This window comes from Cucurbita moschata, unplaced genomic scaffold, assembly GCF_002738365.1.
Source record: "Cucurbita moschata cultivar Rifu unplaced genomic scaffold, Cmos_1.0 Cmo_Scf00101, whole genome shotgun sequence".
In the NCBI taxonomy this organism is placed as follows: Eukaryota; Viridiplantae; Streptophyta; class Magnoliopsida; order Cucurbitales; family Cucurbitaceae; genus Cucurbita; species Cucurbita moschata.
Window position 1 is genome coordinate 45,802 of NW_019268617.1, and position 27,560 is coordinate 73,361.

At 40.6% G+C, this 27,560-nt stretch overlaps 2 long non-coding RNA genes and 1 pseudogene across 2 annotated transcripts; all 3 read left to right on the forward strand.

The window, feature by feature from the left end:
* Window positions 1-579: 579 nt before the first annotated feature.
* On the forward strand, window positions 580-20,042 carry LOC111439678. Its single transcript, XR_002709842.1, has 3 exons — window positions 580-590; window positions 9,323-9,325; window positions 19,702-20,042. It is a non-coding gene; the product is annotated as an uncharacterized LOC111439678 (long non-coding RNA).
* LOC111439677 lies at window positions 6,008-8,348 on the forward strand. Its single transcript, XR_002709841.1, has 2 exons — window positions 6,008-6,317; window positions 8,147-8,348. It is a non-coding gene; the product is annotated as an uncharacterized LOC111439677 (long non-coding RNA).
* Window position 20,043: 1 nt separating the features above from the next.
* On the forward strand, window positions 20,044-20,747 carry LOC111439673 (annotated as a pseudogene).
* Window positions 20,748-27,560: the final 6,813 nt, after the last annotated feature.

The window sequence follows — 27,560 nt, forward strand, 5'->3', positions numbered from 1 at the left end:
ATTATTTTGAAATCTGGCTATCATCAAATTAGAATGCACGTAGGAGATGAATGAAAAACAACTTTTCAATATTATGTTTGGATTGTATGAATGACTTGTTATGCCTTTTAGGTTAACTAATGCTCCTAGTACACCTATGCACTTAATATATAATGTTTTGAGAAAATATATGAGAAAACAGGTTGTTGTTTATATTGATGATATTATAATTTATTTGAAGATTTTGCTTGAGCATGTAGAGCATGTTAAATTAGTTTTGATTACACATAGAAAAAAGAAATCTAATTTTAATAAGGGTAGTTTTTGCATGGAAAAAGTCCACTCTATTGGCTTCATAGTTGATAGAAGTAGAATAGCATTAGATAGAGATAAAGTTAAATTCATTATGGATTTGCCAACACCAAAGAGTGCACGTAAAGTTCGGAGTTTTCATTAGTTAGCTAACCTCTATAAGAGATTTAAATGATTTTAGAACCATAACTGAACTATTGAATGACTTAGTGAAAAAGAATGTTGTTTTTAAATGGGGAGGAATACAAGAGAATGCATTCAATTTGCTTAGGAACAAATTAAGCGATGCATCATTACTTGTTTTGCCTAGCTTTTATAAAACTTTTGAAATTGGATGTGATGCATGTGGTTTGATCACAAGTTAATAAGATCAGGAATCAATACAAGGGGAATAAGATTCGGATTACCTTGTTGATCGAATATCTCAAGGCAAGAAGAACGCTTGAATTGAGATTCGAATCACTACACAAGCAAGATCGATCATGTCTAGCTTGAATGATTCTTGTTGATCCAATATCTCAAACACTTGTTTGAGATTCGAATCACTCCACAAGCAAGATTGATCATGTCGAGCTTGAATGATTCTACATGCAACCTAAACTACATAGAATTGCAAAGAAACTTAGTCATTGGCTAAAGAAAAGCACAAATGCTTCTTTTACTATATATTTTCCAAGTCTACCTTACAAATACAACATACATGGCTTTATATAGCCTCAAAATGAAACTATTAAAGGCATTCCAAAAGTTGTAACATTCATGACCATAATTAGCCATTATGTAAATGTAACCTAAAGTAAATAAAATGTCTTAAAATACAATAACTCTAAATTACTCTAAATTGTAACCCACCCAAAGTTTATAATCATCAAACTTCATTCCTCTTCAATGTGACATGAATTGCAACCTCTTTTGATAATTTTGACAACATTTTCTTCACATCTTCATTGAAGTATATTGTATAAATGATGTCTCTTGGTTCATATCATAAGTGTTGTTTTAATTCAAGATGAAAAGTCGTTAGTGTATTTTAGTGAAAAACTAAATGGGGCAACATTGAAATACCCTACCTATGATAAAGAATTATTAGTAATTCATATATTCCATGTGTCGCAACACTGCTTATGGCCTAGAGAATTTGTGATCCACTTTGATTATGAAAACTTGAAGTATGTGAAGGGTCAAAGCAAACTGAATCGTAAACATGCAAAGTGGGTGGAATTTATTGAAACATTTTCGTATGTCATCAAGTATAAGCAAGGTAAGGATAATACAGTAGCTCATGTGTTATCTAAAAGGTATGATCTCTTTACTTCTCTTACTGCAAAAATTCTTGGAGTTGAGCATATTATTGAATTATATAGAGATGACAAAGACTTTAGAACTATTTATGCATCTTGTCTTGCAAAAAAAAGTGGTGGATGATTATTATGTGTTTCTTAAATTTTTAATTACTAAGAGTATGCTTTGTATTCCTAAATGCTCTATAAAAGATTTGTTTTTGAGAGAAGCATATGGTGGTCCCTTCATGGGACGTCTTAGAATTAATAAAATTTATAAGATGTTGCATAAAAACTTTTGTTGGCTAAAGATGAAGCATGTGACAGAGAGATTTATGGATGATGCAAAGCATGCTGCTGACTTATATTTTAAGAATACTAATTTTCTTCTAATATTTTTTGTTAGTGAAGCATGTAGATTTGATCAAAACATTTCAAAAGGAGGTGACGAAAAGAAGGTGATGATTTTTTCTGATTCAAGGACGAATCCTTCCGAAAAGGGGGAAGATGATAAGAATCATGGTCTCTGATTCAATCAAAACATTTCAAAAGGTGGTGACGGAAAGAAGGTGATGATTTTTTCTGATTCGAGGACGAATCCTTCTAAAGAGGGGGAAGATGATAAGAATCACGGTCTTCCAAATGGACCTATTGCAAAGAAGATTCAAAAAAATATGTCAAAAACAAAATTCAAACCTACGCACGAAGAGCTCAATTGATTTCAAACTTGTCGCATTAGCCACTCAAGCACATCAACATTCGTTAGAAAAAACTATGTTTAATTTCATAAATTATGTAAAAGTCAAATGGTCAATTTGACTTATTCTTTGTGGAGATTAAAGGGGATCGGGAATAAATCCCGTCCATAAATGTCTTTTGTCAGGAGTATAAATAGCCACAATATGTTATGTAAAATTCAGATTCGTGGATGAATGTAATTCAAATCTCAAATTGAGACGTTTTCCTTAAAAATCCGAGCATCATATTTGCCATTTCTAAGTTTCAAGCAATTCTTGTGGTAGAATTGCACCCGAGCCATTTAATCAAACCTTGATCAAGTTAGATTGTGGAGTAACTCAATTTAGAACAAGGTTTCCAAATCTTGCTTCTAGATCTTCGATCGTAAGAGGTAATCTAATTCTAGTCTTATCTCTTGGTTGATCCAAATTTCATATAGGGAGGTGTTAATTACTTTGATTCAAGGGTTCTTGCTTCAACAAAAGCTTGGATCGTTGGGCTGAGGATTAGGGTTGCCTTATCACCGTGTATATGTTCTTTGGAGCTCGAACCCATAAATAGAATGAAATGAAAGAATGGTGAGCCTAGGGCGACGAACATGGTTCAAGGGTGTCTATACAAGGCCCTTCTCTTCTTCACAGGCAATGCACTCAAAGATTTGAATGGGACTTGATTGATAAAGAATGCATTTTTGGGTTAGAAGAAGTTAGACGGACTAACTAAAAGAAAATGCCACGCTCCGGGTGTCACGAGATATGGGGCGTTCTAATAGAAGGGTCATACTTCTCAGATCTATTACGGTAAGGCCAATGCACCAGCCAGCCGGTGTGGTGGCGAACACGCTGTGCTGTAAACTAAGTTGTTCCCCTTGTAGACGGAGGAGATAAAAGTGTGTCGTGCTTTCTTCATAAGATTCTATAGTAGCCTAGTATCTTATTTGATTTCACTTAGCTTGCCTTTCCCATCCCATGCCTTCCTTGGTTGGACCAACCCAACCGGCGATTTCTGACAAGTCTTTCTTCATTTTGCGAGCAAGAAGTGGAACTACAGGGATGAAATGAAAAGTGTTCCTTACGATTACGCCCAACAGCCCACTTGAGCAATTTGCCATTCTCCCATTGATTCCTATGAATATAGGAAACTTTTATTTCTCATTCACAAATCCCTCTTTCTTTATGCTACTAACTCTCAGTTTGGTCCTACTTCTGGTTTATTTTGTTACTAAAAACGGAGGAGGAAACTCAGTACCAAATGCTTGGCAATCCTTGGTAGAGCTTATTTATGATTTCGTGCCGAACCTGGTAAACGAACAAATAGGTGGTCTTTCCGGATCCTGAAATGTGAAACAAAAGTTTTTCTAGCACATCTCGGTCACTTTTACTTTTTCGTTATTTCGTAATCCCTAAGATATGATACCTTATAGCTTCACAGTTACAAGTCATTTTCTCATTACTTTTGGTCTCTCATTTTCTCTTTTTATTGGTATTACTATAGTGGGATTTCAAAGAAATGGGCTTCATTTTTTAAGTTTCTCATTACCCGCTGGAGTCCCACTACCATTAGCACCTTTTTTAGTACACCTTGAGCTAATCCCTCATTGTTTTCGCCCATTAAGCTCAGGAATACGGTTATTTGCTAATATGATGGTCGGTCATAGTTCAGTAAAGATTTTAAGTGGGTCCGCTTGGACTCTGCTATGTATGAATAATCTTTTCTATTTCATAGGGGATCCTAGGCCTTTATTTATAGTTCTTGCATTAACCAGTTTGGAATTAGGTGTAGCTATATCACAAGCTCATGTTTCTACGATCTCAATTTGTATTTACTTGAATGATGCTACAAATCTTCATCAAAATGGTTATTTATTTATAATTGAACAAAAGCGAGGAATGAGAGAAGCTGCGAGACCGTAAAGTAAAGGACAGAAGAGAAGATGCAAATAGAACACCTATTTACCGAGTGAAAGAATCCATAGGTGGAGGAGTCAACTCGAATTAAGGAGAAAGAGAAGAGACAGAGCTAAGATTCCCAATTACAGTGAATAAATAGGGAGAGGAAAGAAAAGATTCGAGAAGAGATCGTAAAATAGTGAAACCCGAGTGAAAGAGTGAAATCCGTTGAATTAATCTTGAGTTGAGTCTTTACTTAATAATTATCGAGTGAAAGAATAGCCTGAGTTCAAGAAGGATTGAATATGCTCCACTTGTCAGGTTCAGTAGTGATTGAGTTTACCTCGTAGGAAAGGGTTTAAGGGTTCTTGCAGCTTTCCCTTGGTTACAGGCAGGAGAGGAAAAGAGTTTCATCCGTCTCATTCATAAGGCTTGAGTTGAGTCTTGACTTTCAACACTTGAAGAATAAGGATCAAGATCAAAATCAGTTCAATCAGGAAAAGGTGAAGGAGTGAAACAAGGAAAAGAAGGGTGTCGGTTGAGTAAGTAGTGAGAGGAGAAAGAAGAGAACAGAACGAAAGGAGAAGATCAAGAATAGCTCCACCCAAGTTCCATCTGGCTCATTCATCTTGTCTTGCTTTCGGCTTTCTTTACAGTTCAAGAAGAAATAGGTTCCGGAGAGAGAGTAAAGTCAATGAATTAGCGGCTTTACCCAGTCTTTGAATAAATAGGGAAGGGACAAGCAAGAAGGCGAAGGATCATCAAAATTATTCCCCTTGTAGTTGATTCCTTATCTTATCAGTAGTTCAGTCTCATTCATCCTTCTTACTTACGGGCAAGAGAGTCAAGTCAAAGAGTGAAAGAAAGGAGAAGAAAAGAGACCGAGGTTACAGTTCTTCAAGTGATTGAGTTCAAGAATAGAAGAAGAGAAGAGACCGACCGGCGTTCAGTCTTTCCTTGATCTTTTTTACCTTGTTCAAGAAGGTGAAGGAGAAGGAATCGAGAGTTGCTTCTTTTCTTACTGTTCCAGTTCAGTCTCATGAATAAGGAGTTGAGTCTTTGCTTCCTACGTAATTACCTCGACCAAAAATAGCCCTAAAAATAGGGTAAAGCATCGAATAAATCATTTTTGGTCCTTACAGGAGAATGAATGTTTCATTTGAGTAGTTGAGGAGGATCAGTCTAATGAATCTTGTCTTGTTTTCGTCTTGACTTCCTGTTTAGGAGTTCTGTCTAATTCTTCTTTCGTGTTTACAGTCTCGTAAATGTAAATGAATTAGCTGCAACGACTTTACTTTACCTCCTTCAATCTGGTCAGGTCATAGTTCAATGGCCTAAAAATTAGGGAGAGGCGGCAACTCTCATTAATTGAATATGCTTGACCGAAGAGTCTCAGAGTGAAAGAAAGGAGAAGATCAAGAAGCCGAGCCTTGGTTCAGTCTCTTTCCGAACTAATTGCCTAAAAAATAGGAATTTTATCCCAAAAAATAGGGAGAGGATAGCTTTTTCTAATTAATGGTACTTACAGGAAAAAGAGTGAAATCCGTCCCATTTAGCCTCTTTTTCACTCAAATACCGGGAAAATGGACGAAAATATAGGGAAATCAGGGATTTTGACCTCTTTTATCCGGATTTTATCCCCAAAAAATAGACAGAAGATAGAAAAAATTCATTATTGGTCTTTAAAGGAGAATGAATCTTTCTTCTCCCTTCATTTATTCTTAAACTGTAAACAAACTTTTCTTTCGTTTCGTCTCCCTTCTTTCATTCTCTGATTCTTCTTCTTCTTTCACAGTAAACGAGAATTAATAAGGAGTTTGTAACGTTAAAAAAAAAAAAAAAAAACGACCGAGGGGCAAAATGGACATTTTACCCCTCAGCCCATTATAGGGGTCTTGAGCGTCCTCCTCAGAGTTCCTGCAAAAGAAGAAGAGTGAGAGAGAAGGACTGAGAGAAAGTTTGAGAGAGAAAACTGATTTGCCGGAGTTTTCATCGGAGAGTCGTCGACGGAATCCATTCCCTACCAAGACCTGTACTCTGGAGCCCTTCTTGGAGTGAAGTAAGAACTCGTGTGGAGATTTCCTCCTCTTTCCTCAAGATCAGAAAGGAAACCCGCAAGGTAAGATTTTGAACTATACCTTCCAGATCTTAGATCTTTGTGTAGGAGTAGAATGATTAAGTCTACTACCTTCATCCAGGGAAGATCCGCCACTGATCTTGGTGAGGAAAAACGGACGAAACGACGAGATCTGAGAGACTATCCAAGAACGGTAAGGTTGTTACCGAACCTCTTTTCGACGCTCAAAACTCATCGTATGACTAAGCAAAAATCAAGAAAATAATATTGGCACGTAGGTTGATAAATGATCTATAACTTTGTTGAAGAAACCACCTTTGTTTGGATTAAGAATCGAAAGATAGAAAATGGAAAGAACCTTGGAAAAACTAATCGGAAAACCTTGATTTTCTGGTAGGAGGAGAGAGAAGCCGCCGGCGTGCCACGTGTCAACCAACCAGAGGACCGCGAGCGCCAATCACCCCCGGACACGCGTCGAGCGCCGCCTGGGAAAATGCGGCTCCAGCCTCCTTGCGGCACGCGTCCCTGACAACGCCACCCGATACCCGCGCCCGTCAGCCTACCCGATACCCGCGCGGCGAGCCAAACCGAACCGACAACCCGCGGTCCACCCAAGCCACTGCGTTCGAACCGAACCCGCGACCCACGACTGCAGGAAATTCTAGGCGCGTGACACTCGCACGTGGAACCCGCGAGTGGTTGCTCCCCGGCGCGTGGAAGCGCGTGTAAGCTTATTTTTGGCCCGATCAATTTCTGTTTTTCCAATTTTCCTCCAGATTCCAATCCTAAACCCATTCTGATTGAAATAGGACCAAATTGAAGGAAAATCACCGCCTTTTGATACGTTAAGTGGGTGGAAACGCTGCTTAAGGACACGCGCCATCCAGGTAAGTCACCACACGGATTTTTAGGAAGTATTACTTGTAGGAACCACTTGGAATGCATGCATGCTAGTCTGAATATCTTAGGTTCTAGTTTTCCGTTAATGATCGTAGGAAATAGTTTATTGAACGTTAGATGTATCTTGTGATTTGTTATGAGAGTTACCTGGATACTGCTGATATGATTTTAGTTTTCGCTGAATTTGCATATGTATGTTTTCATGCTGAACGGAGGATGGGAAATTGCGAACTCTGCGCTCCGGAAGTTGATGGATGTTAACACCCCGTTGAGCTTGTATGATCACTTTGCATGAAATGCCTTTGAGGATTTTGGATAATAGTTATAACATACTCAGTTAATTTTTCATGACTCGCAATTATGAATAAGTCTAGGGATTCTTAGTTAGAGTAACTAGGTACTAAGGTATTAGATCTAATCTTTTCCCTAGTAGAGCAACAGACCACCACGGCGTAAGAAGCCCACTAGGGTACCCTTAGGCTACAGGTGAGTGATTGGTGTCATAGCTTCGTGGGGGAAAAGGGGGTTCCTGATCAGAATCCGACTATTCTTAGCCGTTTTAGCATAGGAAACGTGTGCCCACGTCGTATAGACCATTTAGCTGGATGGGTTAAGGGGGGTAGCTCTCCCCAACCAGGGGGACTGTCATGGGCCTAGGGGGTTGCAGCTCACTTCCTAGGTAAGTTACCAGATAGTCTCAGAGCCATGCCGAGGTAGCTACTCGTAGGGCACCAGTCATTACACAGGTTAGCTTAAGGGAGTTTTTAAGAATCTTTAAATGAAAGGACAAAGAACCAAGTTGTCGCGAAGGGAAAGTCCTAAGGTCCTAAGACGAAAACTAGAGGTCCTAGAGCTATTGTAGGGTCCGTGGAGGGTGGTTGCTAAGATTAGGATGCGGTAAGAGCCTATAAGTAGGTGGCTTACTGAGTATAAATTTTATACTCATTCCTGTTATACCCTTTTTTTTTCAGGTACGTGAGGCGTCGAGTCTAGAGAGGGCGCGTTGATCGATGTGGGTTGTCGCAGAGGAAGCGTGTCCCGGGGCGTCAGTCTAGTTTACTAAATAGTACACTTTGTCTCTCCTGTTCCTTTCCTTGTTTTTACCTAGGCACATATGTCCTTTTAGTAAAGAAACGTTTTTCTTACAAATAAATGAAATTCTATTGTTGTAAATGTTTTTATGTGGTTTTCTCGTTTTTGCACTACATGACATAATTCATGATGGTCACGGCTTGGAGTTATGTATTTTGGGTCGTGACAAGTTTTGGCTTGACTCTCCACTTTCCCTTCTTTCATTCTCTTCTTCTTCTTCTTCTTCAAACACGGTAAAGTCTCATTCTGCTTTCGTTTCATCTTGTCTTTCTTTTGTCTCCCTCTTTCTTTTACCGACAAGGATAGTCAAAGGTTGAAGGCTTCAGCTTTCTCTTTTACCGACGGTAAAGATGAAGGAGAATGAATCTTGAGTCTTTCCTTTCTTAAGTCAAGAGTGAAAGAAGCAAACAAACTCACTGACAGAGCTTTACCTTGTTCAAGAGTGAAATCAAGGATCAAGAGCAGTAAGTAGCAGTTCAAGCAAGAAGGTTCCGGTTTGAGGTTGAATCTTTCGTTTCAGCTTTCCTTTCGTTTCTTCTTTCGTTTCAAGACTTTCAGGTTCAGTAGTTCACTCTAATTCATTTCCTCTTTCTTTTCGGTTCAGTCTCTCTCTTAAGGCAGCACCGATCAGTGTCCTTTTGCCTCTGAGTCGTAAGCACTCGCTGCCCAAGAAGACGTAGAAAGTCGGTCTTCACTCCTGCCCTAAGAAGCAGGCCCACTCCGTCCAAAGCTTCAACTAGCTCTCCGAGGCTGGCTAAGCAGGTTCAACCCCCAACTCCAAAGGCCCGTTCAACTCCTGCTTGATCAGATGCAAAAGTTGTATATTCTGGTTCCCCAGGATTTCAACAACCTTGATGCCCAAAGTTTGTGATTGACCATCCGCTTCTTCCTAAACATCGGCTCTTCAAGCTGGAGCAGGCATTATCTCAGTCGACTAATGTGAGAATTAGTGAGTTAGGAGTTGTGCCTTAATCTTCCGAAGTTCAGGTCTCTCCACTTATGTTATGGCATAACCGATCCTCAACGTTAGCAAGCCTTGCTATTCAGATGAAAAGAATGTCTATCATCCTAATGAAAGCCTGATTCCTTCCCCCAAGGTTTGTTTACCTATCATGTCACTCAAAGATGAATCCTAAAGAAGAAGGAAAAACGTCAGCCCTGCGCTTATGGCGGAAGAGGAAGGCAAATAGTCAAGTCAAAGCTGGAAAGTGAGGCTTAACTTATTTAGGTAGGAGTGGGGCGTAGCAATTAGCCGGTCTAACCTAGCCATTTAGATAACCATTCCTAATCCATTCTTCTAGTTCTACTATTCTTCGCAAATTCCAATCAAATGGTAACAGTTAAGCTATCGCACCTCTTGCTTGCTTGACTGATTAAGGTTCAACTTTTAGTTGATACGATACCTCTCTAAGACAAGACCGAATTTTTCACATGCAGTTGGTGTAGTGAGAGACCCTTCCCCCAAGACTGGAATCAGGAAGAGCGGATCTTGTAACTTTTGAACTTTTCTTTTGATACCAACAGGAATTACAGCACTTTAACTGCATTTGTGGTGACAGCAATCTCGCACGGACCACCACGCTCATGTGTCCCCAGGGTTTTTCCCTCTACAGCATCACAACTTCGTACATGCATAGGTGATAGTGAGATCCTGGGCCAAAGACCATACTTTCTTTTCAGCCCAACTCTGTCTCAGGTCCTCTTGGCAAGATAAGCCATTAGTCAGCTATCCAATAGTTGGATCACAGTCAACTTCCCAGCGTATCCCTCAAGCCCTCATGCTCTCAGCCTATGGGTCGTTATAAAGCATGCCAGAAGACTTTCCTGCCGCTCCCTTTGCAAAGACACTGCAACTGAGCACTCAACCCTCTCTGAATCATTCATGTTATCAGTCGTCAGGCTGTGTAAGTTGTAAATCCCGACTTTCTAAAGTAAGCAAGCACTAAAAAAAAAGTCAACCATGCCCTCGCCTAGCCCTCACTTCAATGGACCAATCAATGCGCTACGCTGGCAAAAGGGAATGGCGAACAACCAAACCCTTGCTAAGACCATTTCCACTTTGTTCTCAACAGTTCTAACCCCCTGGGGCAGACAAGCTCCCTTTAGCTCCACTTATTCTCATTCTCGAAAAAGACTAGCAATTTGTTAGCAGCGCCACCACTCGGTCACGTATGGGGCACGCCCCTGTACATCTTGCTTTCTTTAGGTCTCTGTCTCCTCAAATTCAGCCTAGCTCAATGCTAGATAGCTCTTCCTACACTTACACTACTGACCATCAATTTGTCAAGGTCGAGTTTGTTCAACCTTAGACGAATGTGGTACGTGACTTCTGTCTATTCCCATGACACCCTACCTTCTTTGCCTGCCAATTCAGGTTTAGGCAAGGTCTGCCTAGTCCTCCCCTATTCAGCCGTAACAAAGACCCCTATTCAGTCAGAGAGCAATTCCCTCCGCCATACTTCTTTTTCTGTTCTGTCTAGCATTGGTCTTCTTATGGACCAACATCATACTTCATACCGCTCCTTCCTTCTTCCACTTCTGCCTTTAGGTCTTGGTGGAGGTTTGGGAAAGTTTGATCCATGGATGACTATCTGAGTGGAATTGCTCCTCTTAGCCCGCCCGCCTGCAAGCAGTTCTTCTCGAGCTGCCATTTCCTCGAACTCATTCTGCCCTTTCCTGAGAGCCATCTTCAGGCAACCCCCTCTACCTTCTTGACCTACCCCTCATCCTTTTCTCTCAAATATTGACTGCAATCTCTCTTTCCTCAGGCACTCGTCGGCAACTCCGATTGGAAGATGATTCCGAAGAAACATAAGATGCAGGAGAAGGAGGAGACGTCATCGAGGTTGAAAGTTCCTCTATTCAGCCAAGGTTGTAAACGTCAGAGAATCATGGTTCCCGCTTTTTCTGTATCAGCCACACTTTCTGTCCCTTCGTCTGGTCCAGCTTCTTGAACTCGCTGCCAACTTGCTCGCAGCACCTCTGCCTCTGTTTTGCCATCTACCACAACCGCCGGTGGAGACGAAGAAATGTCTGATGACAGACAAGAAGAGGGTGTCAAATCTATATTACCAGAGCATGAACTAGTATTGGAAGAAGCCGCGGTGGTATACCTTTTTCTTTCAGAACCTCGCCTTTAGTTTTTCTCTGATTCGTCGTTGTTCCTGTTATTTATTGTCGCTATGTGTGCTTGCTTGTGGGAGTCTCTTTCTTTTTTGATGTGCTGTCACGCTCCCTTCCCGTCTATGGCCGAAAGGGAAAATCCTTGACTCTATTCCCGATCAGTCGGGCAAGCGGCTTGGCTTTCAAAGTCAACTCCAACAATTTCTTTGTTCTCAACACTTGATGTTAATTAATCAAAGATCTTTTGCAAGAGGGTTGGCTAGAGGTAGTTAGCCATTACGCTACGGGATTAATCCTATCACTAGCCCACTGTCTTCAGGTAAATTCGATCGATCAGATGTAGAAACCAAGGTAAGGTCGGATGGTTGTCCCAGATTCTCAACAGAATCTGATAGACAAAGAATTGAAGTCCCATTGTCTTATTAATTTCATTGGATGCCTTTACTCCCCTACCCCAATCCCTAGCTAGCTACAATCCAAACCTCACCTATTTGGGGATCTTCTCCTCCTACTCTTTCAGTCCAAGGAAGACATCTAATATTAAAGAGAAAGAGGCCTGAGAAGCATTCTACTGGCCAAGATCAAAGAAGCTAATTCTGATTGAAGAAAATAGTGTAAGCCAACTCATCAAGGGAAAGGGGCACTAATGGAAGAGTCAAATGCCTCGATTTTATATATATATCCGAAACGAAAAGACATTGTATTGGAGACGGACGATTGACAGGACCGAAGCAAAAAGCCCACATACATGTACCAAGGGTTGTCAATGCATAGTGCCTACTCAAGGTATATACACTGCTCTAAGATTAGGTAGGAGTCGATTTTCGAAACATAAGAGCTTGGAGACTGACCTAGCTGCAACATATATTGTTCAGGTCTTACCTAAGAGAGAATATTGTAACGGTTTAGCCTGAGGCTCTTTGAAGTTGCTGTGGTTGAAGTGGAGTCTGCTCCGAAAGGGTCTACTTTTCTTTCTAACCAGGATAGCAGGGTTGAAGCCCTTTGTTAGAACTGCAAAATCCATGTATTTATGTTGTGAGGTCCTTCATATTTCCATAACTTATTTTTTGCAGCAAAGTTTCACAAATAGATCCGAGGATGAATCCTCTTGAAGAAGTGGAGAATGATATGAACCAAGAGGCATCAATCATACAATATACTTCAATGAAGATGTGAAGAAAAGGTTGTCAAAATTATCAAAAGATGTTTCAATTCATGCTACATTGAAGAAGAATAAAGTTTGATTACTGTAAATTTTGGGTGGGTTACCATTTAGAGTAATTTAGAGTTATTGTATTTTAAGACATTTTATTTACTTTAGGTTACATTTACATAATGGCTAATTATGGTCATTGAGTATGAATGTTACGAAATGCTAGTTTCATTTTGAGGCTATATAAAACATGTATGTTATATTTGTAAGCAGACTTGAAAAATTTAGTAAAAGGAGCATTTGTACTAAAATTTAGTAAAAAGAGCATTTGTGCTTTTCTTTAGCCAATGGCTAAGTTTCTTTGCAACTCTATGTAGTTTAGGTTGCATGTAGAATCATTCAAGCTAGACATGATCACTCTTGCTTGTGAAGTGATTCGAATCTCAATCAAGTGTTCTTGCGTTGAGATATTTGATCAACAAGAATCATTCAAGCTAGACATGATCGATCTTGCTTGTGGAGTGCTTCGAATCTCAAACAATGTTCTTGCCTTGAGATATTCGATCAACAAGGTAATCCGAATCTTATTCCCCTTGTATTGATTCCTTATCTTATCACTGTTAAGTTATGGAGTCTGCTCCCTGTATTTATAGCTTGGTCAACGGCTATATCCGGTAAAGCTATATTTGGTAAAGCCATATATGGTAAAGCTATATCCGGTAAAGCTATATATGGTAAATAGCTATATATAGTAGATGGTTAAATCTGGTAAAGCTATATTTAGTAGACTGAACCATATGTATATCCCATCCAGTAAAGCTTTGGAAATGTACTTTCTATTCTCTGTACTCTCTCTTGTTGTACATACTTGAAGTCATCAATAAAAAAAAATAAAAAAAAAATTATTTTAGCTAAAGTTCTCCTTGCAATTTTCACTATCCCATTCTTTGTGTTCATCTAGATCGAGCGTGTGCGTTGTTGTGCGATCCTAACAACTGGTATCAGAGCTAACGACTGGTATCGATCCTAACAACTGGTATCAGAGCAAGGCAAAATTCACCACGATCTGTGAAGATGGAAAGTTCAAAGATTGGAATTGAGAAGTTCGATGGATCCGATTTCGGTTTCTGGAAGATGCAGATTGAAGATTATCTGTACCAGAAAGATCTTCACGAACCTTTGTTGGGGGTGAAGCCAGATACCATGACCACGGAACAGTGGAAGCTCAAGGATTGACAAGCCTTAGGGATGATCCGATTGACGCTATCTAGAAACGTGGCGTTTAACATCATCAAGGAGAGGACAACGTCAGATCTAATGAAGGCGCTGTCAAATATATATGAAAAACCGTCGACTATCAACAAGGTGTATTTGATAGGTAGATTGTTCAATCTACAGATGTCTGAAGGTGGACGTGTTCTGATCATATAAATGAATTCAATATTATCATAAGTCAACTGGGTTCGGTGGAAATTAATTTCGAAGATTTTGATGTCATCCTTACCCGAGTCATGGGATACTGTTGTTGCTGCAATCAGCAGTTCCCGAGGATCTGATAAATTGAAGTTTGATGAAATTCGAGATGTAGTTCTCAGCGAAAGTATTCGCAAACGGGAAACTGGAGATTCATCAGGCAATGCTCTCAGTGTTGATCGAAGGGGAAGAAGCAAGTCAAAGAGCTCAAACAAACATGGGCGTTCAAAATCAAAGAACTGGGGAAAATCTCCAAACAAACTCAACGTAACGTGTTGGAGCTGTGGGGGAAAAGGATACTTTCGGACAGATTGTACAAAACTGAAGAAGAAGCAGAATCATAAATCTGAAGATGATGATGATTCTATATATACAACAGAAGATGCTGAGGACGTTTTAATCCTTAGTGTGGACAGCCCAGCTGAATCCTGGATTTTGGATTCAGGTGCATCGTTCCATTCGTCTCCAAGTAAGGAATTGTTTCAAAATTTCAAATCAGAAAATTTCGGGAAGGTGTATCTTGCCGACAACAAAACTTTGGAGATTGAAGGAAATGGAGATGTCTCCATACAAACTCCAGCAGGAAATCAATGGACATTACAAGATGTCAGATACATTCCTAGTCTCAAGAAGAACCTGATCTCTATTGGTCAGTTGGATAGCACAGGCTATGCAGCAAAGTCTGGGAAGAGTTCCTGGAAGATTGTGAAGGGCGCCATGGTTGTTGCACGTGGCACAAAATCCGGAACCTTATACACTACTGCAGAGTGTATAAACATGACTGCTGCTACTGAGAGTGCTTCCAATTCAAGTCTATGGCACAATAGACTTGGACATATGAGCGTCAAAGGAATGAAGATGCTGACTGCGAAAGGAGCTTTAGAAGGCTTAAAATCTGTTGATATGGGTCTTTGTGAGAGCTGCGTTATGGGCAAACAGAAACGAGTTAGTTTCACAAAGGCTGCCAGAGAACTGAAGAAAGTGCTGTTGGAAATGGTCCATACAGACGTCTGGGGACCATCTTCAGTTTCATCACTTGGTGGATCAAGGTACTACGTCACCTTCATCGATGACTTCAGCAGAAAGGTATGGGTTTACTTTCTGAAACACAAGTCAGATGTGTTTACCACCTTCAAGAAGTGGAAAGCTGAAGTTGAAAATCAGACCGGCTTGAAGATCAAATGCCTGAGGTCTGACAATGGAGGAGAGTACAACAAATCAGAGTTTATAACATTTTGTGCAGCTGAGGGAATTAGATTAATAAGAACAATTCCCAGTAAGGCAAGACAAAATGGTATTGCAGAAAGAATGAACAAAACATTAAATGAGCGAGCAAGAAGCATGAGGATTCATTCTGGACTGCCAAAGATATTCTGGACTGATGCTGTGAACACAACAGCATATTTGATTAATAGAGGGCCGTCAGTACCCTTGAAGTTCAAATTGCCCGAAGAAGTATGGACAGGAAAAGAACTCAAGTACTCTCACTTGAGAACCTTTGGTTGTACTGCATATGTTCATGTTGATCCAGAGAAGAGAGATAAGCTTGATGCTAAGGCTGTGAAATGCTACTTCATAGGCTATGACTCTGACATGTTCGGGTACAGGTTTTGGGATGAGAAAAATATGAAGATCCTAAGACACTGTGATGTGACCTTTGATGAAAATGTCATGTACAAGGACAGAGAGAAGATAAACTCTGAGACTACGAAGCAAGTGGGAGTTGAACTTGAGTGGCAAGAAAATTCACGCAGTGATGGCACAACAGAAGCTCAAGAAACTCCTGATCCTATTGCTGAAGAACCAGACGTGGAGCAAGTTGCACCTGAGCAGGTGTTGAGAAGATCATCCAGAACTACTAGAGCACCAGATAGATATTCAACCTCATTACATTATCTGTTGCTGACTGACGAAGGAGAACTAGAGTCCTTTGACGAGGCCCTACAAGTGGAAGATTCAACCAAGTGGGAGCAAGCCATGGATGATGAGATGAGCTCACTTGAAAGAAATAATACGTGGGTGCTGACTGAGTTGCCTACAGGAAAGAGAGCTCTGTTGAACAAATAGGTGTTCAAAATCAAGGTTGAACCAGATGGCAGAAGGAGGTTTAAGGCTCGGTTAGTAGTTAAAGGATATTCACAAAGAAAAGGCATTGATTATGCCAAGATCTTCTCTCCAGTGGTGAAATTAACTACTATCCGAATTCTGCTGAGTATTGTTGCATCGGAGAATTTGCACCTTGAGCAAATGAATGTAAAAATGGTGTTTTTACCTGGAGATCTAGATGAGGAGATCTATATGCAACATCTAGAAGGGTTTGCAAGTCCAGGCAAGGAGCACATGGTGTGTAAGCTTAATAAGAGCTTGTATGGACTGAAACAAGCACCGAGACAATGGTACAAGAAGTTTGACTCCTTCATGAGCAAGAGTGGTTTCCACAGAAGTGAAAAGGATCAATGTTGCTACCTCAAGAAATACACTGATTCTTATGTGTTTCTACTCCTATATGTGGATGATATACTAATTGCTGGATCAAGTATGAGGGAGATAAACCACGTGAAGGCAAGCTTGTCTTCAGTATTTGAGATGAAAGATTTAGCTGCAGCGAAGCAGATCCTTGGGATGAGGATTTTTCGAGATAGATCTGCTGACACATTAAATCTATCCCAAGAGCAGTACATTGAGAAGGTGTTGTCCAAATTCAAGATGAATAACACTAAACCCAGGACTACCCCCTTGGCAAATCATATTAAATTGTCAAAGGGGAAATCTCCCAAGACAGTTGAGGAACGTGAGCACATGGCATCAATTCCGTATGCTTCTGCAGTTGGGAGTTTGATGTATGCTATGATCTGCACTAGACCTGACATAACACATGCAGTGGGAGTTGTTAGCAAGTACATGGCAAATCCAGGGAAGGAACATTGGGAAGCTTTGAAGTGGCTTCTGAGATATCTGAGAGATACATCCAATACTACACTTTGTTATGGCAATGGCAAAGTAGTTCTGCAAGGTTTTGTGAATGCTGATCTGAGTGGAGATGTAGACTTCAGCAAGAGCACATCTGGGTATATCTACACTATAGATGGAACAGCAGTGAGTTGGATGTCCAAGCTTCAGAAATGCATTGCTCTTTCATCTACTGAAGCAATGGCAAAGTAGTTCTGCAAGGTTTTGTGAATGCTGATCTGAGTGGAGATGTAGACTCCAGCAAGAGCACATCTGGGTATATCTACACTATAGATGGAACAGCAGTGAGTTGGATGTCCAAGCTTCAGAAATGCATTGCTCTTTCATCTACTGAAGCTAAGTACGTGGCCATAGCTGAAGCTGGAAAGGAGATGATATGGATGACAGACTATCTAGAAGAATTAGGCCGGAAGCAGTGCAACAGATCCTTTATACAGATAGTCAGAGTGCCTTACAGTTGGTGAAAAACCCAGTCTATCATTCAAGGACAAAACACATTAGAAGACGGTACCATTTCACTCGCAGGTTAGTGGAAGAAGGCGATGTGTTTGGAGAAAATAGAGGGTGCAAAGAATCCAGCAGACATGTTGACAAAATGTGTTGATGTTGGAAAATTAAGATTATGCAAAGCCCTAATTGTTATGGTGTAGGATCAGTCTCCAAGTGAACCATATGTATATCCCATCCAGTAAAGCTTTGGAAATGTACTTTCTATTCTCTGTACTCTCTCTTGTTGTACATACTTGAAGTCATCAATAAAAAAAAAAAAAATTCTTTTAGCTAGAGTTCTCCTTGCAATTTTCATCTAGATCGAGCGTGTGCGTTGTTGTGCGATTCTACAACTGGTATCAGAGCTAACGACTGGTATCGATCCTAACAATCACAACCCATATATGCTTTATACCTGCATGCATCATTCTCCTCTTCTTTCTTTGTGGCTTCTTCATAACAAAGAGCTTCCTGATCATTGGCAACTAAGGGCAACTATAGGTCTGATTGTTGGTTGTTAGGTCTTCGACTACATTGAGGAAACTATCACGCCTGAAATTGCTTCCTCCTGCATTTGTTAGTTCTTCATTCTCTTCTTGGTTTAGCAGCTAGCTGGCCAACCACGGGCAAGACCTACGAATTACAATCTTCTTCTAGTTTCAATTCCCTCTGCCCTTTTGCATTCTGATGTATGGGGCCCCCCGTGCCTTCTCTCTCTGGTTATCGCATTCCTTTCTTAGAACTATTCATAGGGGTTGTTAGTTTGAAGCTCGTTTATGGATGATGGATGTATTTCGTTGTAAAAAAAGAATGAATTAAGCACAAACCTTACTATTACTAGATAGGGGTAAGTGCTTTTCAGCTTTTTTTGTTAAAGCTAAGGTTGAAAATGGATTCTTTTGTCATCGGATACCAGTTTTGGACTAAGATGGGGGAGTCTCATCAGCTTTCTCTTAGTTTCCAGCCACTCATGGAATTGATTATCAGTTCTTCTGCCCATATACCTATAAAATGGGGTTGCAGAAAGGAAAGGAAGCATAGACACATATCATGGATATGTCTCTTGCTCTGATCTTTGACAGCCGTGTCTCCCCCTATCTAGTAAGGTAAGTGGCCCTATGTTAGTTGGGGGACCTTTTCTTTTCCATCCTTTTCCACCTGATTATGCTTTCTCATCAACTGCCTTCCTCTGTGCTTGGCAATATTACTCGAGATCTATGTCTGTTTGGATCGCCACCTGATTATGAAAGTCTTATACTGATTTTTGATGCTATACTCATATACCTGCCCAGGTACGTCAGATGCACCTCGTGCAGCAAACTTCTGTTTCTTAAAGGGGCATGCCTGGGCTCAAAAAGGCTTTGTTTTGATCCTTCTTCTCGTTCTCGCCGTCCCTCTTTCTTACCTTCCATGAGCACGAGTTCTGCTATTCCCCCTGATTTTAGGTTTATTGGATCAGCATCTTCTGGATCTTCTTCAGTAGTGGGTTTTCCTGCGCCTCCCGTGCGTGGAGTCAGAGTCCAAAGGGTCGCAGCCCTCTATAGAGCAACCAGCACTTGCACCTCGCTCTTCTAATAATCTAATCAATTAAGGCAGCATCTTTCTCATCTTCTAGTAACGACCAGTTGCCTACGGATTCCCCTTCATCCTCTATCGCAGCGGAGCCATCTCCATCTCTGTGCTTGAATAGGTTTCCCCGACCAGCAAAGGAAAAGTTCTTTCCCTAAATCGGGCCTGGGACATGAAACAATGTGACTGACCCCAATGTTATGCCCTTTATCTATCCCCCAAAAAAGGCCCGGATCCCCTATTGCTTTTTTTATAGGAAAATCAGCCCGCCTCGAGTCAAAATCTGTGTCCAATAAGGCTATGTAAATTAGGGTCTTTATGCCCTCACCCAGCACCTATGAGTTCAATCAACATACCTTGAAAAAAAGCATTTTGAAGCCATATAGCCATTTCAGCCTAACTCCCCATTTTCTCTTAAATCAAGCTATGAAAAAACGGGAGTAATGCGTAATTACTCTATTCCTGTGAGCTGTTTAGTCATCCCTTATCATTCCTGGTATTCCATTCCTCCTCTCTATGAGATGTGGGATCGACCCCACTCTTTCTACATCCTTTTGTATGATAAGGCATGCTTATCTATCTTTTATCCAGCCTTTGCTCCACTACAACTACTGGAATGGTTATTTTGCCTGCACCGCTTTCCTCTCCCGCGGCAAGAGCTCGTTCGCCAAGTCTAAACTCCCACTTTCTTGTCTATGATGGCTCTCTTCGATGCTAGCAACCGAGTTTGACCCGTTTCTGCGCTTCTTTCAATTTCCTTACATTCTATCTTCAAGAGAGACTTGACCTTTACTTAGAGAGGGGCTGCGGTACCACACTCTTCTGTGCTTGTAGGTTGACTTCCCTATGCATCTTGACTAAGGTCTCACAAACGTGCACTTCCCTAATGCATCCAGCCGCTTCACTAACTAATGTGAATAGGTTATAAGGGTGGGTTGGTTATATACTCTTCTGCGCGTTCCTTCTTCGAACGTTTTGGTATGTATTGCCCCCTATAGATCAGATCCACCAGACGAGAAACTCAATTAATTCTGCACTGCAGCTGAGTCGTTGGACTTATCCACCAAGAGATTCCTTTAATTTCTGTGGATTGCGTTGGAGAAAATCTACCAAAGCTAGGCAGATAGATGGACTCCTTCCCCGCTGCTAAGGGAGAGCAAGAAAATTAGGAAGAAGAGTGTAATCAGCACCCCCTTTCTTTTGGGTATGCAGGTACTAAGAGTCCTCTCACTACCAACCAGTGGACATCATCCGGCCCTACCAACCAGCGGACATCATCTGGCTGGGTCTTGGCCAGTATCAACAACAAGAAAACAAGCAAATGGAAACAGCAACTAACTATGGCTCTTGGCCCAGACAACGTCCTAGGCGTAGGGTAGATGGGAGAGGGAATGCCTAGATGACGTTTTTCTTCCTGGGCAGCTGTACGTAGATCGAGAGGTCCTTCTGTCCCTTGTCCCCGAATAAGGGTCAAATGTTCTCATAAAAGGCTGCTCCAATCTGACCTAACTGGCGAGCGATCCCAATTCGCAGCAGAGAACAAGACAGGAAGCGAGCGTACCTTTGTTCGCTTTTTCTCCACCAAGCACGGAAGTTTAAGGATAACTGTAGGTCGGTGGTTACCTAAGGAAACTCCGATTTGATCCGCCCCCTGACTAGGAGGCATCTACCTCATCCCGATCACAAGGAGAGGTTCACCATGATGGGGGTACTTTTTTGTTCCCTTCCGGAAAGAATGAAATGCATAGGGGACCATCCTTTTGTTGCGGCATGCTCCTGAGATTGACGGATTCGCAGGGGGCCTCTAGGCCCTACTTAGTTGACTGGCAATGACAAAGGCTTACGACGAAACTAAGTAGGACCTTTTGAATTGAATCTGAAGTAGTCTATCAGTGGTGTGAAGCAGCTTTGCTCCTTTTCAGTAGGGAGCGAAAGGTTAGACCTTAGAAAGTCAACAAACAGCGGTTCTTCTATGTAGGTATGGTGTTCCCCCTTGACTCTCCTAACAGCTAAGTGACTTCGTAACCTTTGCGTAGCGTAGTAGAATGAAGGCTACGCACCGACGCTCTCTTATCTATTAGCTTAAGCGTCTTCGCTAACTCGCTCGCCTACTATACAATAACAATACAATTAGTAGGGTATAGTAGGCTAACTCTGCCGCTAACTTCTATTAATCTAATGTAGGGCTAAGTAGCGCCAACATAGCGTTGACAAAGAAGAAGGGTGAAAAGACAGCGAATCTTTTCCTCTTGATTGATCTCGACCCAGAAAAGTGACTGACCAGGACCCTATTGCTGAATGAAAGAAAGGGTTTATGAGCCCTAGCCCTGTATGGAGTAGATCGTTCAACACCTGCGGCACAAACCCATTTTTGACCTATTAGTCCTAGTATCATAGGCGACCGAACAACCGCCCCCTAATTACTAGACCAACCCGCGATAATAATTCCATAAACACCTAGTGAAGATTTGGCAAACAAATAAAGTAGCCCTATGTTCGGATTTGACAATACCATCCCATAATCAAAAGGTACAACAGCCCGAGCGACCAGACTGAACATAAATGTAGTCACTAGAGCCATTCTAAAAAGGGAGAAATTAGCACTACTTGGTGAAAGAGGTTCTTTTATCATCAATTTCAAACTATCTACTAGAGGTTGTAACAATCCGAACGATCCCACTACATCAGGACCCTTTCGACGTTGCACAAAAGCCATTACTTTACGTTCAACGAGCACTAAAAAGGCTACTCCTAGTAGAAGTGGTAGAATTATTCCAAGTATTTCAACTGGAACTGCTATGTATGTTTTCGATTTTCTATTCACTCTAGATCTGGCCTGGTCGATCTGATCATGATATTTCACTCTAGATCTGGCTTGGGTGACCCAATCATGATATTAATGGATCGGACCTTTTCTAGAAATACACCGGATCCCGAGAAGAGTTGAAGATGGTGCAAGATCGAATCCTCTTACCTTACTTCGAATGGAAGCCCGCCTCACTTGTTTTCTTTACTGCATAAGGGCATAAACAAAGTCAACAGATTTCCTTCTAACTAGCGGCTGAGAGTAAGCAAGCTATCTTCATTCAACAGATTTGTGGTTAAGTCAATAAGATGCTCTGGGTCGGAATCTTTTCTCTTCTCTTTTGCATTTCCGCTGCCTGCGTTCTTTTTTGTGTCCCTCCGTATCGCAAAGCTGGTCGACGCCTGCTATAATGGTTGAAAATGGCCAACCAAGACCCCCTAATAAAGCAAACGATTCGTTCCGACAACTTCGGACCAGATTCACCCCTTTGAATTAGCCTTACAAAATCGATCAGGCGGGCTGGTTGGGAAGGGGTTCTTAGTGGAGAAAAGAATCGCTGAGAGATAGATTCGACTATTTGGTCAGGACGAATGAGTGGCTGTGCCGCATGCTCCGGAGGAGATTGACCATGAGAGTCAGTCCAGTCAGAAAGGGGAGGCCCGCTGTCTAAACTGCATTTTGGGAGTTTGAACACCATCCCATTTCAACCAAAAAGACAACCCTGTTAAAGGTATCTAACCTTCCTTCCTTATGAGGGGAAATCCAATTCCATTTTGTCTTTTTTGCATAAAAACCACCCACCGATAATATATATAGAAATTCATTTGGAACCCAGTTCTTCCGACCATTTTAGAAAAGCGCATACTTGCTCTTCAAAATATCACCTCTCCTGTCAGGGAGCCCATTAGATCTTTACCTAAACCAGTAGGTCCTTGAGCAGATCCCACCTTAGCCCCAAGACGAGTAAATGCTTGAGCTTAAGTGAGAAGGGTCTCCTCCCCTGCTGGGATTTTGCCTCTATTGTGTTTACCGGGGGGGACCCTCGATCCGGAAGGTATGCCACGACTACTATCGAGATATACATGGCCGCCTCCCTTGAAAGCTCCTGGTGCTGCGACTATCACCGGTAAGTCGGATCAACATCGGGATTAGAATCCACTGCAAAAGAAACTAAGTCAACCGCCTATTTGCTCTGGATCTACTGGCCCGGATGCTTGCTTGAATCTATTCCACCACAAACAACGGAATATACTACTGCTGACTGGATCTTCCTTCCGCTGCTTCTCTTGTTATTCTTCTCACCTCTCACAGCATCAGCTGCTGGGACTGGAACTGATTCTGCATCTGGCACTCCCCATTTCTATGGAGATTTATAGGGTGAGTGTCTAAAGCCTGGGTTATCTCTCATCGAAGAGAAGAATTCCTATTCTTCTTGTTCCGAAGAAACTTAAGCAATTCCTTCTCAACCTGGGCGATGCTACCCTGAGAAGTGCTCCTCTCGATCAATTCCATTCTAATATTTTACAGAAGAGAAAGTCAAGGAGGAATTGAGAATCAATAAAAAAAGAAGAGAACAAAAGGAGAAGAAAGAAGAGAATTTCTTGAACGAGGTAAAGTAAAAAGCAGCTCTCAAGGAATTGACTGAATTTGCGCCTTACCCTTTCATTTGCGTTTCCAAAGTCAAGGAGGAAATAGAAAAAGAAGAAAGAAGAGAACGAAAGGAGAATCAATATCAAAAGAATCGGAAGAGAATAAATAGTCAAAGGGTGTCGGTTTCAGTGAAGGTGAAGGTTGAACTATCTCTTTTCTTTACTCTCCTTGTCCTATATTATGTTCTATAGGCTGGCTGCACTCCCTTTGAGGTAAGACCCGTTCCTTTTGATTCAATTGCAAGAAAACAACCCAACCTCTTTTTAGAGGTTGTTGGATACCCCCTTCAATTGCAAGAACAGTTCCATATATATGACAGAAGCATCACCATCACTCTGTCTGTAGGCTGTTGGATGCCTCCTTCTTCCTGGCAACAAGATCAGATAAAGAATAGCCAACTAGGAAAGCACCAAGACTGCTTATTCCACTAAAACAGTAAAGAGACAAGACCTCTTATGCCGGAAAAGAAAGTCAAGTGCTAACGTGCAGCTCCCATTCCTACACCAAGTGATATGAACCAAGAGACATCAATCATACAAGGGGAATAAGATTCGGATTATCGTGTTGATCAAATATCTCAAGGCAAGAACACTTGATTGAGATTCAAATCACTCCACAAGCAAGATCGATCATGTCTAGCTTGAATGATTCTTGTTGATCAAATATCTCACCGCAAGAACACTTGTTTGAGATTCGAATCACTCCACAAGTAAGATTGATCATGTCGAGCTTGAATGATTCTACATGCAACCTAAACTACATAGAATTGCAAAAAACTTAGCCATTGACTAAAGAAAAGCACAAATGCTTCTTTTACTACATTTTCCAAGTCTTAAGATTCTTATCAATAATAGCCCTAATCATAGCAGTCATGGTTCTGTTAACAATTTCAGTTTGTCCATCCGTTTGAGGATGACAAGTAGTTGAATATACTAGCTTAGTTCCTAACTTACCCCATAAAGCACGCCAAAAGTGGCTTAAAATTTTTACATCACGATCACTAACGATGCTTTTAGGAATGCCATGCAATCGTACAACTTCCCTAAAGAACAAGTCAGCAATATGTTTTGCATCATCGGTTTTGTGACAAGGAATAAAATGAGCCATTTTACTAAATCGATCAACCACAACAAAAATGCTATCATAACCTTTCTTAGTCCTAGGTAAACCTAAAACAAAATCCATTGATATATCAATCCATGGACCATTAGGAACTGGTAATGGGGAGTATAAACCATGTGGTTGAAGCCTAGACTTAGCTTGTTTACATGCTACGCAACGAGCACAAACTTTATGAACAGCATGTCTCATTTTAGGCCAAAAAAAATGTTCAGAGAGAATATCATAAGTTTTAGAAACTCCATGGTGTACCATTAAACCACCTCCATGAGCTTCCCTCACAAGTAGCTCACGGATGGAACAAGATGGTATGCAAAGTTTGCCTTTTCGGAACAAAAATCTATCTAACAAGTAATTATCCACAATGAGTCCTTTTTCACAAGATTCAACAAAAGGAGCAAAGAGCATGTCATGTTGATACAAATCCTTTATGTGTTCAAAACTCAAGAACCAAGCATTCAAAGTATTGAGGAGGACATACCTTCGTGATAAAGCATTTGCTACAATGTTCTCCTTACCTTGTTTATATTTTATCACATACGGGAATGTTTCAATAAATTCTAACCACTTAGCATGTCGTCTGTTGAGTTTATTTTGTACTCTCAAATGCTTTAAACTTTCATGATCCGTATGAATAATGAACTCCTTAGGCCAAAGATAATGTTGCCAGGTTTGCAATGCACTGAACCAAAGCATAAAGCTCTTTGTCATAAGTTGGATATCTCAAAGATGCACCAGTCAACTTCTCACTAAAGAACATTAAAGGTCTTTGATTTTGCATTAATACAGCACATATCCCTACTCCACTAGCATCACATTCAATTTCAAAAGTAGACTCAAAATTAGGTAATGCAAGCAAGGGAGCAGAACGCAATTTTTCTTTCAAAGTATTAAAAGCAAGTTCTTGATCTTTTTCCCATATAAAGGATACATTTTTCTTAATAAGTTCATTCAAGGGTGAAGGAATTGTACTAAAATTCTTAATGAACCTATGGTAGAAACTTGCAAGACCATGAAAACTTCTTACCTCACTTACATTTTTCGGTGTAGGCCAATCTTTTATAGCCTTCACTTTCTCCTCATCAACCTCAACACCATTAGATGAAACTACAAACCCAAGAAAGTTAACTTTTTCCATGCAAAAGCTACATTTCTTTAAATTTACGTACAAACATTCGTTTCTTAAAGTAGTCAAAACATTGCGTACATGGGTAATATGATCATCTAAAGATTTAGAGTAAACAAGGATGTCATCAAAATAAACAACCACAAACTTACCTAAGTATTCTCGTAAGACATGGTTCATTAGTCTCATGAATGTACTAGGTGCATTAGTTAATCCAAAAGGCATAACCAACCATTCATAAAGACCATACTTGGTTTTAAAAGCTGTTTTCCACTCATCCCCAATATGCATGCGAATTTGATGATAACCCGATTTTAAATCAATCTTAGTAAAAAGACTACATCCATGCAATTCATCAAGCATATCATCTAATCTGGGAATTGGATGCCTATACTTTATAGTTATCTTGTTTATAGCCCTACAATCAACACACATATGCCAAGAACCATCTTTCTTAGGTACAAGAATAACTGGAACAGAACAAGGACTCAAACTTTCACGTACATACCCTTTAGCAAGGAGTTCACTTACTTGCCTTTGTATCTCTTCAGCCTCCTTTAGATTAGTCCTATAAGCTGGTTGGTTTGGAATGGGCGTGCCAGGAATGAAGTCAATCTTGTGTTCAATCCCTCTAAGTGGTGGCAAACTACTAGGCATCTCCTCGGAAAATAAATCTTTAAACTCGTGCAAAAGCACAACAAAATCACTAGGAAAAGAAGGGTTAAGCATGTTAGTAAAGTAACAAGACCCCTTGCACATAAGTACAAGAATAGTCTGGTTAGAGAGCAAAACATTCCTAGCCTCACTTGATTTAACATACAAGCTTAATGATTTGGCTTTTCTCTCTTTTTTTTCTCTAGGCTGAGTGTTACTCTCTTGCTTTTCACTCAAGCTCTTTTTTTCACTTGATTCTTTTTCAATCTCTGCTTTTGCATTAGCCTCTTGCCTTTTCTTTTCAAGTTTGCAATGATCAATAAATACATCTTTTGGAGACAATGGGATAAGAGTAGTTTTTCTACCGTTGAGAGTAAAGGAGTATCAATTTGCATACCCATCATACATTACCCGACGATCAAATTGCCATGGCCTCCCCAGTAGTAAATCTTCAACATGCATGGATACAACATCACATAAAACATCATCAACATATTTTCCAATAGTAAAAGAAACAAGAGTTTGTTGAGTTACCCGTACTTCCCCACAATCATTCAACCATTGAAGCTTATAGGGTCTTGGATGTGGTTGTGTCTTTAAATTAAGTCTTTTGACCAGAATGGAACTCACAACATTGGTGCAACTACCGCTATCAATGACAACACTACAAGGTACAGATTGAACAAGACAACAAGTTTGAAACAAGTTCTCTCTTTGGTCTAGGCCGTCCTCCTTAATGTGGGTGTTTAGAGCTAGTCGAGTAACCAAAGTTATATGTGTAGGGTCCTCTTCACTAAACTCCTCACTCTCATCAGTTTCCTCATTTATGTCGTCATGTGCCTCGTCATCTGTAACAATTTCTCCCTCCTTGATGGTCATAATTCTTGCATTTGGGCAATCTCTACTATAGTGTCCTACCCCTTGACATCTCCAACACTTTAAATCTCTATTTCGAACATTAGACTTTTCTACTTTGTCTTTCTCTGTCCTAGAACTTTCCCCTTTCTCAAATTTAGCTTGAGGCTTCTCATTAATCTCTTGATTTCTATGCTTATAATCAATGTTCTTACTATCCTTTTTCCATGTAGAAGTAGAATTAGGAAAAGTTTTAGAAGAATACCGTTGAGACCTTCTGATATGAACCAAGAGACATCAATCATA